Below are 15,298 nucleotides of genomic sequence, written 5' to 3'. Positions count from 1 at the left end.
ATCTTGCAGAACTCCGCGGACACTCTCCATGCATCCCTGCAGTTGTCTCTGCAGCATCAGGGAAGAAAAATCAGAGGGATAAAGGCAATTATGAAAATTGAGCTGGGCGCTAGGGCACACACCTGTAATCCCAGGTACTTGGGAGGCTGAGGCAGGAGGATCGCAAGTTCGAGGCCAGCCTGGGCAATTTAGAGAGACCCTGTCTCAAAATAAATAAAAATAAAAATAAAAAAGGGCTGAGGATGGGGCTCAGTGGTAGAGCAGCTGCCTAACACACATCAAGGCCCTGGGGCTTGACACAGTCAAAGACACTTCTTAGAAGAAAAACTGAATGGACCACGTAATTTTTGACCTTTCTTTAGACTAAGAGCGAGAATTTAATACACAGAGCACAACATTGCTCAGCTTGGAACAACCCAAATACATCTGTGCTTGGGAAAATAGGATAGAATAATATGTCTCACCTTCAACCATGACTGTAATGTAGAAGTAGGAAGAACATGGTTTTGGGATCAGAGATACATGAGTTTTTGTCCTGGGTCTGTACCTAACCAGGTGCACAACCCCAGGCAAGTAATTTAACCTCTCTAAGCCTCAGTTTCCTCATCTATTAAGTGGGAATGATACTACTTCTTAGGGCCTTTGTGATCATTCAGAGACCAGATAGAGTGAAGTGATCCACACAGGGCATAGCTGTCCTTGGAACCCCTTGGGGATTGAGTTAGGACTCCCCCACAATACCAAGGTTCACAGACGCTCAAGTCTCTTATATAAAAGGGCATAGTATTTGCTTATAACATGCACATCCTCCCACAGACTTTGGATTACTTACAATACCTAACACAATGTGATGCTGTGTAAATAGCTGTTAGACTGTATTATTCAGGAAAGAACGGCATCCTTACGTCTTCAGTGAAGATGAAAACTTTTTTCTGAATATTTTCAATCCACCCTTGGTCGAATCCATGAATATGGAGCCCATGAATACAGAAGGCCAACTGTACACTTGACAAACGGCACAGCTCCAGTCCAGATCGCCAACTGGCAGGGACATGGGGCCACAAGGACCCCAGCCTACCCTGGGCTACTTGAGGGATCAAACCGATTTCCAATGCCTGGGTTTCCACCTCGTATCTGAGATCCCAGAAGCCCACGTTCCTCTTTGGACCTGCCCAGACCCACAGATTGACACTGAACTCCGGACCAGCGCCCAAGCCTGCTGACTGCCACATGGCGGCTAGGACACTGGCTGCTTTGTGCCACCTCTCCAAGGCTGGCCACCTGCTTTAAACTCTCAGTGGCATTCTGCCTAGGACTGGCAAAGCCAGGCAGGGGCACAGGAAGGGGACAGTGGGGGTCCTGAGAGGTGGCAGTGACCTCCCAAACAATCTTGGTGGTTTGGAAATACGCCTCCTTTCCCTGAGAGGGCAAAACTTCTTTCTTCAGAGGTCCAATGGCCAAGGGGAATCTTTAGATTTGTATATTTAGTGACCTCCACACCCGCTTGTAAGCTGAGCAGGTACTGGGCTGGGGCTGGGGCTCGGCGATAGAGCACATCCGAGGCCCTGGGTTGATCCTGAGCACCACATAAAAATAAAATAAAGGTATTGACAACTACAACTAAGAAAAAAACAACAACAACAAGCAGGTGCCTTAGATTCCATGAGTGAGAATAAAATGAGATCGAGAGCTTCCATCTAGGCCCGAGAAACAGCAAGAAATTCAATTCTCTAAAGCCGGGGAGAATTTGGGCTGGACTTTACAAAGCCTTTCTCAGAGGTGACCAAGACGGGCATTTTTTAAATTAACTAATTGATTAGTTAATTATTATTATTATCTATGTGCGTGTGTGGTACCGGGATTGAACCCAGGGGTGCTTAACCACTGAGCCACATTCCCAGCCCTTTTTTATATTTTATTTAGAAACCGGATCTCACTAAGTGGCATAGGCCCTTGCTAAATTGCTGAGGCTGGCTTTGAACTCACGATCCTTCTTCCTCAGCCTCCTGAGCCACTGGGATTACAGATGTGGGTCACTGCTTGTGTCCGGCTATTTATCCTTTATTTTTTGAAACAGTATCCTCTATGTTGCCCAGGCTGGCCCTCTACCGCTGAAGTACAGATCCAGCCTTTTAAATTTTAAATTTTGAGACAGGTCTTCCTGAATTGCTCAGGCTGGCCTTAAACTTGCAATCCTCCTGCCTCAGTCTCCTAAATTGCTGGGATTATGGGCATGTACCCTAGAGCCCCACTCAAGGGGGCATTTTAAATCACTCTGCAGGACCGAAAGGAACTTTCCTCTGTACCTAACCCCCCTCACCTCAGATCCAAAGCAGCTTCTTGAGTTTGTACGTCTATTTTCTGAGGCTAATAAAAATCAAATTTTCCCCACAAGGGCTGACCAGGGTAGTCTTCACAAAACTCAGTGGTGGTTCTGAAAGGGTTCTCAATAAACGCCAACTGGCACACACCTGTAATCCCAGCAACTGGGGAGGCCGGGGCAGAAGGACTGCAAGTCTGAGGCCAGCCTCAGCAACTTAAGGAGACCATGTCTCAAAATAAAAAATAAAAAGGGTGGGGAATGTGGCTCAGTGATAAAAAGGACCCTGGGGTTCAATCCTCGGTACACCCCCCCGCCAAAAAAAAGAAAAGAAAAAATATGCCAGTCCTGTGCTGTTCCTGGGGCTTATATCACACTTCAGACTTCCTAACCTGTGGAAGGAAAAGTCTATAGCCCTTCTCCATGAGGCCCATCTGCAGTACAGATCAATTGAAAATGAGCCAGCTACTCGGAGGAACGGTTTGTCCTGTCACCATTTTGAGGCTGGTGACAACAGGACAAACTTCAACCTTCGGGGGAGATGCAAACCTCTCTCAAAGACCTAACAGTGGACTTCTGCTCTTACGCAGCACTGGAAAATTCTGCCAGGGGGGTCCTCTGAAGACAGGGAAAGCCCGGCTCCCATCTTCAGCAAACGTTCCCGAGGAGCCTAACCGTCTAAGAAGCCATTACCAGGAGGGCCACGTGGGCTGCCCGTGGTCCAGAACCTCGTGGCCCAGGTGGGACTTGAACCTGCACTGAGAGCTAGGGGCCGGGTCTGAGAGGCTCCCGCCTGCCCCACAAGCTTTCCTGTTGTGCACTTGGTCCGGGTTTTCCCTCCTCTGAGATGGACCCCAACACAAGACCCCCCTAGAGAGGGTGCAGAGCGGGTCATGGCACGGGACCCTCTGGGGAGCCAGAGAAGAGCTGGGAGAGCTTACCTGTCCTCGCTGGCAGTTCTGGCCCATGGTGGGGACGCAGCCGCTGTGCCAGGTCCTTTCCTGTCCTGTTCTCAGTAGCAGGGTCTCCAAGGCCTGGAGGAAGGTCAAGTTCAAGGGGCAGGTCAGGGTCTCCGAAGCCTTGTCCCCACCTACTAAGAAACTAAAAACTCTGATACTCAGGACCAGAGACAGAGTATGGGTCCCTGTTTCTAGAAGCATCCATAAACCCAGGTGAAATGTCACAAGGTTTCTAGTGAGATATTACTCTAGAAGAAACTCTCTGGGCTGGGAGTAGAGCTCAGCGGTAGAGCGCTCGCTTAGCACACGCGGGGCCCTGGGTTTGATGCTCAGCACCACATAGAAATAAATAAATGAAACAAAGGGATTGTGTCTGACTACAACTAAAAAATAAATATTTAAAGCAAAAAAGAAAAAGAAACTCTCTGTCCTGTCCTACCATCACAATCACAGCCTCCTCTGCTTCCTGGGGAGGAAACCCAATAGAAATGGAAACGAGCAGAGGCATCTTCAAGAGGCCAAAATTTCAGAAAAGTCAGCTTCGTATGTCTCATCCTGCACACTGTCTGTCTGATTTAAACAAACAGGGCAGGGAGAAATTTAGGATAAAATCTTGTTTATTACTACAAAAGGAATGCATAGTCATCATTTAAAAAGAAGAAGAAGAAGAAAACATAGACAAGTAATTTAAAAATTAAAATCACATTTACTCCTCTAGAAATAAGATCTACTAAAAATTTAGCATATGTCCTTCTTTGTATTTTTCTCTGGATAACTACATGTTGATAACAGCCCCAAAGAAGAAGCAGTCTGGCACTGTGCCCCACACCTATGATCCCAGCCCCTTGGGAGTCTGAGGCAGGAAGATCAAAAGTTCAACTTCAGCCTCAGCAACTTGACAAGACCTTGCCTCAGAATAAATAGATAGGTAGGTAGGTAGGTAGATAGATATACAGATAGATCGAGCCCAGCTCAGTGGTGCAGATCTGTAATTCCAGCAATTCCAGAGGCTGAGGCAGGAAGATTGCAAGTTCAAGGTCAGCCTCAGGAACATAGTGAGACCATAGCTCAAAATTTTAAAAACAAATAAATGAACAATCTACAGCTGTAGCTCAAGGTGAAAGGCCCTGGGTTCAATCCCCAGTACCTAAATAAATAAATAAACACACACAAATACATAGGTCTGAGGATGTAGCTCAGTGGTGGAGTGCCCTAGGTTCAATCCCTAGCACTAAAAAAAAAAAAAAAAGTTATAGGTAGAACCACAGGGCACTTTATTTCAGTTTATTACTGAATGTATATAAAGTGTATACTTCAGTCGTTATTAGTATACTAATATACTAGTATACCATTATAGCTATCTAAATCTAGAAAACGTTCATCACTCCTACCTCTCAGCAGGCACCCCTAGAGCAATCCTCCCCTGACCCGTGTAACCACTCATCTGTTTTCAGTGTCTGTGGATTTGCCTGTCCCAGACATATCCTCCAAGTGCAATCATAAATGGATATAATCTGGAAATAGCTAAAATTCATGAATTGGGAAATGTGCCTGCAAAAATCTTTTCCCGATGGCATGCAAGACCAAACAAATTGGAAGGCTGAAGCCTGGTTCTATCCCTGGTTCTAGATCAGCTTCCTCTACAGAGCTCTGATGGAGGCCCCTCCAACGCCATTAGCGGTGCCAATCAAATCCCAGTAGCTGGCCCAATCCAAAGCAGAGCATACACACCCAGCATGCTTTGCCACTTACGATTTAACTCTGTTTTTATGAAAAGACATTCTCCTGACTACGCAAGATAGGCTTACAGTTTCCACGGGTTCCGCCACACTCTTACCTTCCTTTCTGAGTGCCTGACATTCCCCAGCCCACTTCGAACCCTAAGCACTTTACAGAGAATCAAATTACCCTTTTCTCATTGGTACTGATGTCTTAAAAGCCCCGGGGCCTGTAGGATGACAGAGAAGAAGTGTCCCCTTTCTTTTTCCTCTGCTTATGACCTGCTGTTACCCAAGAGACAGGAATGGGGGAAGGGAAGGAACCTTGGGGACATGCCTGAGGCACTCTTTTGGGAGGTCACTCAATACACTTGGTCTAGAGATCCTCTTGAAGGGCAGGGGAGCATTTCCCCTGGTCACCCCGTGAGTGGTAGGTACCCCATGTTCCATTCTGCACACACCTCCGCTTCTTGCTGGGAGCAGGCATTGCCCATGGCTCCGATTGCCCTGGGACCTCCTCCAACCTCTCTCTGGGGCTGGCAAGGTTCTCTCTAGAACCGTGCTCCTCACTCTTTCTCCCTGGACCTAAAACATCGGTGTAAGCCAGGTGTCGCCCAAACCAAGTGCCACCCTTCCAAAACATTCTGGCATAGGTATTGTTATCATGCAGTTCAGATGCTTCGTTTCTTGGGTCATTTGCTTGAATTTAGAGATCTTGATATTTCAGCCTTTTTTTTTTTTTTTTTTTTTTTGTACCAAGGATTGTACCCAGGGGTGCTTAACCACTGAACCACATCCCCAGTCATTTTTTAAAAATATTTTATTTTGAGAAAAGGTCTCATCAAGTTGCTTAGGGCCTCACTAAATTGCTGAGACTGGCCTTGAACTTGAAATCTTCCTGCCTCAGCCATTGGGATTACAGGCCTGCTACTGGACTGGCATATGTCAGCATTTTAATAACAGAGAAATCTACAATTCGTTAGCCTTTTAATGGCTGAATTTCTTGTTCATTTCCGATTATGGCCAGCAGACCATTCAGTGAACGTGCTCCCTTGGCCTTAAGGACCCCCCAGGAGGTAATTTCAGATTGCATTCCTAGAGTGCTTCCTGTCAGGCATGCCCTAAAGTTCCTCAGGCACAAGACCCCTCATGAGCACCATTATCCCCATTTTAGAAATGAGGACGCTAAGGCTCAAAGAGGTCAAGCAACTTCCTAGGCCATATAGGTCGTAAGCAGCAAGCCTCAGAGTTGAAATCAGGCCGGTTCCGACTCCCACGTTTTAAAAAACTGTGCTACACTGTCCCTCAATAACAGAGCATCTATTCAGATACCGAGGTCAATAGAGAAGGACAGATGGGGACTCAGGGAAGAGAGGGTTTCACAACCAAACAAGCTGTGATGAAAACCAGCGCAGCACCTGCCTTTAAAAAACCATATTACAAATGGCATTGGTAGGGGCTGGGGCTGGGGCTCAGTGATAGAGCACTGCCTAGCATGTGTGAGGCACTGGGTTCGATTCTCAGAACCACATAAAAACAAATAAATAAAATAAAGGTATTGTGTCCAACTACAACTAAAAAAATTACAGTTGCACGCTTGTAATCCCAGGGACTCAGGAGGGGGCCGAGGCAGGAGGATTTCGAGCTCCAGGCCAGCCTCAGCAACTCAGCAAGACCCTAAGCAACTCAGTGAGACCCTGTCTCAAAAGAAAAAGGGCTGGGGCTCGGGACGTGGCTCAGCCATAAAGCACCCTTGCGTTTAAGCCCTAGGCCCCGGCCCTCCCCCGAAAAAGGGCATCAGTCCAGTTAACTGCAGCAAATTCAGGTCCATTTCAAATTACTGTGTTTGTTAACTCTGGGAAAGTGCTTCCCCCCCCCCCGGGCCTCATGAGTAAAATACATGGATTTTTATTTTATTTTTTGGTGGTACTGGGGATGGCACCCAGTGATTCAGGCACTCTCAGCAGCACTCCACCACTGAGCTACGTCCCTGGCCCATTTTTCATTGTTTAAATTTTGTTTTGAGACAGAGACTCACCTGTTGCCCAAGCTGGCCTCAAACTTTTGATCCTCCTGCTTCAGCCTCTCTAGTCACTGGGATTACAGATGCGTCACCACACCCAGCTCTCCGTGGTTTTGAATGCCGGGATCTACCCTTTCAGAGCCTGAGGCTTGAGCATCTCTTTCTTCATCTTATTTTACCTGGGACAGGAAGCTACTTAATGCCAAAGGCCAGAACAGGTGGCCTGCAGTGGGAGCGAGACCACCAAGGTGTTTAGCCCTAGCCCAGGCCTCAGCCACTTGCCTTGGGTTAACTTGAGTCACCTCTGCCGGCTCCTCACTTGGGCTCACTCCCGTTTTTTCCAAAAGGACCACATAGGCTGTCCTTGTAACCCGACCGGGATTCTTGGCCCGAGGTGCGTGGGGGTGTGCAGGCTCTGGTCTCCCTCGGGAACAATGCTCTGGGTGACAGTTCTTTAGACGCTTAGTTGGAGTCCTGAGAACAGAAAGAGACAAAAGATGCATTTGTCATAAAATCTAGAGTTACCAAAGGACCGGAAGGGGCAGGGCCTGCACCGGCGTCCTGTGGAAACAAGGGCACAGGCCTTGGCTGTTATGTGGGCCTGGTGGGCAGAGGCCAGGGCACTTGGGTGCCCTTGACATTCAGACAGTGCTTTCTGGTCATCAAGCTCTGAGTCCCACTGGAACCTCACAGGAACCCTGGGTAGAGGGGGAGGGAATGGTGGCAGTGGTGAGGACGATGACATGAAGATAGATGGTGACAAAAGTAGCAGCTCCCGTGCAGGGAGCCTTCGCGGGCTCCAGGCGCTGTGCTGGGAAGCTGAGATCACTTTGTGGACAGGGAAGCGGAAGCTTGAAGAAGGAAATCCGTTCCTGTGCCCACTGGGTTTTGAACTCACGTCTCTACAGCCCTGGAACCTTGACTATTTTCTGGATGCTCCAGCTGAGATTTTGAGCTGCTAACCAGCTCAGAGTAATAAAACCAGCCCAGGTTTTAAGATCTGTAGAGAATGGTGGCCCACGCCTGTGACCCCCGCGGCTCAGGAGGCTGAGGCCAGTCCCAATCCAGCCTCAGCAACTTAGCGAGGCACTAGGCAACTCAGCGAGACCCTGTCTCTAATAAAATACAAAATAGGGCTGGGGAGGTGGCTCAGTGGTCAAACGCCCCTGGATTCACTCCCCAGTACCAAAATAAATAAAACAGAGTCTAAAGAAATGCCCAGGTTGGTGGACAAATTAGAGAAGGAAAGCTCTGGTTGTACCAGATAGAGCTGGGGCAGACCAGGACAAGCCACAAGTTCCAGTGAATGTCCCAGGCCACCCACATCCTTCTTCCTCCCTCCCCTTCCTTTGTTCTTCCGGGACAGAAAGCTTCCTGTTCCTTTCACCCTCTTTTATTGTGTCAATCCTGGGGGTGATCCACCACCTTCCCCAACTCAGCCACCCCATCTCTTGCCTACTTTTCTTCAATCCTGTGCTCAAGGAGCTTACAGTCTCTGGAGGTGGGAGGTGACTCAAGTTAACCCAAGGCAATTAAACAATTCAGGCATACCGTGAATTCCGGGGCAAACTGGGAGCTGTGATAGCTGTCATGGAGAATAGGGAACCACAAAATCTAACCCTGGAAGGCTTCCTGGAGGAAGTGGCTTTGGAACTGGAACATATTGGTCTGGGTCAGAGTTTTCTTTGGAGGCCTCTGAGGCAGGACCAAGGGAGCCCTGATAAAATTTATGAAAGGACAAAGAAGAGGAAGAGGAGGAGAAAATGTGTGCTTACTAATCTGGCCACTCTAGGTTTAGAAGTTAGGGGAGAGTGGTCTCTGTCCTCTAGGACACTGGTGCCCACAGTGTGGTCCCCACTCCAACAGCAACAGCGACAGCTGGGAACTTGTTGGAAATGCCTCGCCTCTGGCCTAGTCAATTGAAAACTTTGGAGACAGGCTGTTTTAAGAAGCCACTTCTAGATGCCTACAGACAAGTGGATTTGCTCATTCAAAGTAGGACAGATCCTGTTCTCTTTCACTATGTTCACTGCATGAAAGAGGAATTTATGAATGAGATTCTGGAAGATCTAATACAGGTCAGCAGTTGTGAAGAGAAGCTGCATAACTTGTTTGCTAGGATGGGGGTAGGGGGTAAAGTTCAAGGATTTTAGCAATTCAGAGGTTAATTGCCCAGGGGGGGGATTGAACCAAGACGGGCTTTACCACTGAGCCACACTCTCAGTCCTTTTTATCTTTCATTTTGAGACAGGGTCTCATTAAGTTGCTTAGGACCTCACTAAATTGCTGAGGCTGGCCTTGAACTTGTGATCCTTCTGCCTCAGCCTCCCGAGTTGCTGGAATTACTCAGCCCGTGCAGCCTCTGGAAACAAGGGCACAAGCCTTGGCTGTTATGTGGGCCTCGTGGGGAGAGGCCAGGGCACTTGGTAATGACCCTGACGTCATCACCTCCCAAAGGCTCCCACCTCTAAAAGTCACACTGGAATCAAGTTTCAATATATGAATCTGAGAGGCAAGAGCATAAACATTCAGGCCATAGCCCAGACTGAACTCACACAAGATCTAGACAGGTGGTCCCCCCCCGCCTTCAAAGCAGCCTTTTCCAAAATCAGAGCTGAAATCTGCCTCCCTCAGCCCTCCCTGCCTCAGCCTTAGTTCTCTGGGTTCTCGCAGAACCCTCTTGTCCTTCTCATGACTACAGAAGAATGACGCCATGCTTGCCGGTGGATTTTCATGAAGGCACGTCACCAGCCAATCAAAGCATAGAAGAAGAACCCAGATGTTAATTAAACCAAGAATGGAGTGCATGCCTGTAATCCCAGTGTTTTGGGAGGCTGAGGCAGGAGGATGGCGTGTTCAAAGCCAGCCTCAGCAATGGTGAGGTGCTAAGCAACTCAGTGAGACTCTGTCTCTGAATAAAATTCAATAAAAGGGCTGGGCATGTGGCTCAGTGGTCGAGTGCCCCTGAGTTCAAACCCTGGCACCTGTCCCCCCACACGCACACACACACAAAAAGAACAAAAGTGATGGACACTTGGTGTTCACATGCCCTTTGCTGGGCCAGCTGACAGGGGTTGGCCTTGCAGATTGGTGGGGAAGGACAAATGACCAGATCATTGTCCAGATCACTGGCCCCTCCCCCATGTGGTTCGTCTTAAGTTTTCCATTCATGACTTGGCTGGCTAGGTAGAAATTTGGGGACTACATACTTAAGCGATCATTTCTTTTCATAAGCATTAACTACTTCACAGCTCTAGACCTACTTAGTTTCTGGGGGAACATGTTTCTTGCTTCATCTTGAGGTTCCTCATCACATCCGAACAATTGCATGTTCACGTGTCCATTCCGTTGACTGTTCAGCACACACGGCAAACCCCACCCACACCAGTCCCACCTCTTTAGTCTACCTGATCACTAGCCAATTTATTTTCCAAATCGAGAAGCCAAAGTCAGCCCTGGACACATTCTGTTCCCAAGAACATGCTAATTAAAGACACCAACGACTCTAGGGCTGGGTTTGGGCTCAATGGCAGAGCGCTTGCCTCGCACATATGAGGCGCTGGGTTCAATCCTCAGCACCACATAAAAATGAATAAACAAAATAAAGATATGCGTCCAAGTATAACTAAAAAATATAAATAAATAAAGACAGGACTCAGAGGAGGTAAAACAGGCAGAGTCCAATAAAACAGTTAAGTTCTCTTTCAAAGTTGGACTTGCATGTTATCTCAACACCCTTCATAACACAAGGAAGAAGGCAGAGAGATGACTAGCCCATGTCAGAAAGAGGCCACCTAAAGATCAAGAAGACACACAGCACAGGGCCCTGCCCCTCAGCCTGGTCACCCCACCACCAACCAGATCATCCTCCCAGGCCTCTAAAGTCTCTTAGGGCGCCACCATCTATAAATGACCTCACTCCTTAAGTGGTAATATGGAATCAATAAAAAATTCAAAATAAACTCACTATGAGCCAGTCGTGGTGGTGCACGCCTGTAATCCCAACAACTCAGGAGGCTAAGGCAGGAGGATGGCAAGTTCAAAGCCAGCCTCAGCAACTTGGCGAGGCCCTGAGCAACTCAGCAAGACCCAAAATATTTAAAAAGGGCTGGGGATGTGGCTCAGTAGTAAAGCGCCCTAGGGTTCAAAAGAGAAAAAAAAAGAAAGAAAAAAGAAAAAGAAACGAAACTTACTATGAAATGGGGCTCTGACCCTTCTTGCTTGAAGATGGTCTTTGGAGCATCACGGTGAACATTCACTCCTCAGAGGCTCCTGGGATCACAGCCTCTCCATTCTCTTGAGGATGCCGGACAAACAAACGATGTGACCACATGAAGTGGCTTCTCACCCTCAAAGTGGCTTCTTGCCCAACACTGGAGAGAGAGCTCATCGTCCCACTGCCTTGTAACAACCTGAGCCAAATCTCGAGTTTCTTTTCTTTTTTTTTTCCCTTAAAAAAAAAGAAAAAAAGACTCCATCCTACCACAACAGTCCATTGAATTCAAGCTTCTTCGCAGAGGTAGCAAAAGACTTCCTAATCTCCAGCAAAAATGCCAGCTATGTGCTCCCACAGGCTTCCAGCCCGGGGAGGAGGGCGGGGACAGGGTTATCACAGGAACTGAGCTACACTTCAATTGTCTTTTGTGCAGAAGCCCAGGCGCTGTCCAGCAGTCCAGAGCCTAGCTTCCAACCCGGGCACTCCACCTTCACCCCAAAGCGCTCCCGACCTCACACGCAGACCAGACACAGCCAGAATCTGGGCCAGGGTCCAGCCGCAGGCCCCAGCTCTCTTTGAGGGGAGATGGGTTTCTGATTTGACCTCAAGCGCTGTCTTCTTCAACCAGGCCCCGGACAGAGTGGGGGCTGGGCTTCCAAAGCCTCGTAGACAAACAGATCAAACACACATAAAACCCAGGAAAGCAAGCCGGAGGCTGCCAGACCAGCAGTGAGTGTTAGCCGCAGAATGGCCCCCAGATGATAGGTCTGCCGGGGGACACTGGCTAACCTGTCAGTTTTCCTAGGAACCCTCGTTTTCTCTGCCCCTCAGCCTTAATCCCACCAGCAGATTTAATTTTGTACCCAGCCCCATCCTTCATCCCTCCGTAGATCACTCTAAAACACATCGATTTTATCAGCCCTGGAGAACCTGGTACATAGAATTTGATTTAGGCTTATAAGGAGCTATAAAAATGCTAAAGATGACTTAAATCATAGGAGTTACCCGTGCTGTTTTCTTAACCAAAAAAAAAAACAAACTTATTGTTAAACCAAAGCAAAAAAAAAAGTAACATATAGAGTAAAAGCTCATTTTTATTACCACTAACAACAAAAACAACATACCCCTTGTATCAACTGCACCACATGAAATGACTGTCTTTGTGGTTGGAATTAATGAGTTAGAGAAGAGGTTTTTGTTTTGCTTTGCTTTGCTTTTTAAGTGTTGGGATAGAATTGGGGGAGGCGGGTACAGCTCTAGAAGAGCAGTTTAAATTCTGCTTCTGGGCTGGGGGCGTGGCTCAGTTGGAGAGCTGTGCTTAGCCTGTGTGAGGCCCTGGGTTCCATCCCCAGGACCACAAAAAGTTGATCAATTCAGCCTCCGCTGCTCCCTACGTGTAACCCAAGACAATTGTTTCCTGATTGTTTCCTGATCCTTCGCTAGTGGCAGGGAAACCTGAGAACTCAGCACAGTGTCCATGGAGGAGAAGCAGAGCTGAGTTGTGTTTGGGTGATGACCCGGGGAGCAGGTGAAGCTTGACCAGTCTCTGGCACTGACCTACCCTGTCTGGACTGGGAGGTCTCCCCCTGGTGAGATATCCCCTTTCCAGACCTCACCAGGTGAGGTGTCTCCTTTGGGCACTGCTTATTCCTAAGAGGTTAAAGACCAGTTCGTAAAACACTGCCTAAGAGGTGCTTCAGGCTGACATTAATGCTTTCTTGAGGGAGGATATGGGGTGCCCGGGACTTTTGGCCTAAAATTCTGCCTCCACGAGCTCTCACTGAACTCAGGCTGGGGTGACCCTGACCCAGGCCACATTCCAACACAGTGCACAGGGCGATCCTTGCATGAGTATAAGCTCACAAGGCAAAACTCATCAGACATTCTGAGGAAGAACTACCTGAAAGAAAATGTCAATAAACTGGGCAACATGCACTTCTAAAGCAGAAATATTAGAATAGAGAGACCAAGAATGTAAAATAGGTAGATAGACATATATAATGAAATAAGAAAATAAACACATGAAAAAGATGTGAAATCAGAAAGAGAATTAGAAGAGTCGGGCGCAGTGGCAAGAGTCTGCAGTTCAAGATACTAAGGAGGCTGAGAAAAGATGACCACGAGAACCTGTGAATCCAAAGTCAGCCTGGGCAGCAAAGTGAGATCCTGTCTCCAAAAAACAAACAAAAAAGAAAACCCTGGACATTTTTACCCTTAAGTACATGTATGAAGACATGAATTGGTGTGAATATACTTTGTATACAACCAGAGATATGAAAAATTGTGTGATATGAATGGTAATGTACTCTGCTGTCATATATAACATATTAAAATAAAAAAGGAAAAAAGAAAACCCACAAAAAGAAGAAAAAAGAACTAGAAATATTTCATATGAAACACAATATAGGTAGATGAAAAATTAGAGTTTTGTTGTTATTGTTTCATATTTAATATGTTTTAGATAAGACACAAAAAGCATAAGCCATAAAATAAAAAAATCTTAAATCAACTCATCAAAATTAAAAACTTTTGCTCTTTGAAAGACACTCTTTAGAAAGTAGAAAGCCAAAGACATGACAGATAGATAGATACCTGTCAGAATAGACACAGTTAAAGAATGAACTGTTGAATTGGAAAATCAAATTGAGGAAATCTCTGAGTAAGCAGCTGTGAAAAAGAAATAATATCTTTTGATAAGTTAAACACTATGGAAAACAGAAGTAGAAATGCCAACATTTGGATCATTGAGGTGCCAGAAAGAGAAGAAATAAAAAGATTGAAAATATTTGAAGAAAAGCAAAACCAGGGGCTGGAGTGGTGGCTCAGTGGTAGAGCGCTTGCCTTGCACATGCCAGACCCTGGTTCGATCCTTAGCACCACATAAAAATAAATAAATGAAATAAAGGTATTGTGTCCAACTACAACTAAAAAAAAAATATATATATATATATATATATATATATATATATATATATATATATATATTTTAAAAAAGCAAAACCTCATACATTTCCTGTGATTAGTAAAAATAAAGGGTCTCAGGTTGAAAATACATAGAATGCTACAAGAGATAAAGGGAAAATCCATTCAATATTATAGACTAGTGTAGACAAAACAAAGATGCAATTCTAAATACTTGTAGAAAAACAGAGCCACATCAATGTTAGCAGCACTTGTGACTTTGTTTCCAGTAGAAAGTACAGATAGTTTCATTACTGTTGTTGCAAATGACTCAAAATATTGTTTACACTCACCAAGACTTCAAAATTATAATTGTTATTAGGTTTTGTTGGATCTTGATACATAATGCATTAATAAAGAAGCACATATAGAACTATATCACCACTTTTTTTTTGGTACCAGGGTTTGAAGCCAGGGGCACTTAACCACTGAGCCACATCCTCAGATCTTTGGTTTTTAAAAATTTTTTATTTAGAGATAGGATCTTGCTAAGTCACTGAGGCTGTCTTTGAACTCTTAATCCTCTTGCCCCAGCCTCTCAGGCCTCTGGGATCACAGGCATGCACCACCATGCCCAGCTCCACTTTCTTAACTATACAATTCAATACCGTTGGTTTCCTTTGTAATTCTATGCATTTTTTTAATATTTATTTTTTACTTTTAGGTGGACACAGAATCTTTATTTTATTTTTATGTGGTACTGAGGATCGAACCCAGTGCCTCATGCATGCAAGGTGAGCTCTCTACCACTGAGCCACAACCCCAGCCCAATTCTATGCATTTTATGCATTTAAAAACCCTCTGAGAAACCAGGGTCATGGCATATGTCTGTGATCCCAGCAACTTGGGAGGCTGAGGCAGGAGGATCACAAGTTCAAGGCCAGCCTGGGCAAATTATGAGGCCCTGTCTGAAAAACAAACAAACAAAAAAAAAAAACGCTGGATGTGTAGCTTAGCGGTAGAGCACCCTGGGTCAACCCCAGTACCACAAACAAAACAAAACAAAACAAACATTCTGGAAAAGAGTCTATAGCTTTCATGCTACCACCAAAGGAAGTCCACGATGCTCTCACACTCAGCTGTGAGGTCAGGAACTGTGTC

At 46.2% G+C, this 15,298-nt stretch overlaps 1 protein-coding gene across 1 annotated transcript in view; it reads right to left on the bottom strand.

Moving 5' to 3' along the window:
- Positions 1-3,342, bottom strand: part of Hk1 (hexokinase 1) — a 93,410-nt gene extending 90,068 nt beyond the window's left edge. The window contains exons 1-2 of the mRNA XM_076834223.1: positions 3,262-3,342; positions 123-199 (exon numbers count right to left, since the gene is read on the bottom strand). The gene's annotated coding sequence lies outside the window, so the exon portion shown is untranslated. The remainder of the gene's footprint in view (positions 1-122; positions 200-3,261) is intronic.
- Positions 3,343-15,298: the final 11,956 nt, after the last annotated feature.

Source organism: Callospermophilus lateralis, chromosome 15 (assembly GCF_048772815.1).
Source record: "Callospermophilus lateralis isolate mCalLat2 chromosome 15, mCalLat2.hap1, whole genome shotgun sequence".
Lineage (NCBI taxonomy): Eukaryota > Metazoa > Chordata > Mammalia > Rodentia > Sciuridae > Callospermophilus > Callospermophilus lateralis.
Note: the sequence above shows the minus strand (reverse complement) of the source record. Positions and strands in the feature narration are given on the sequence as shown.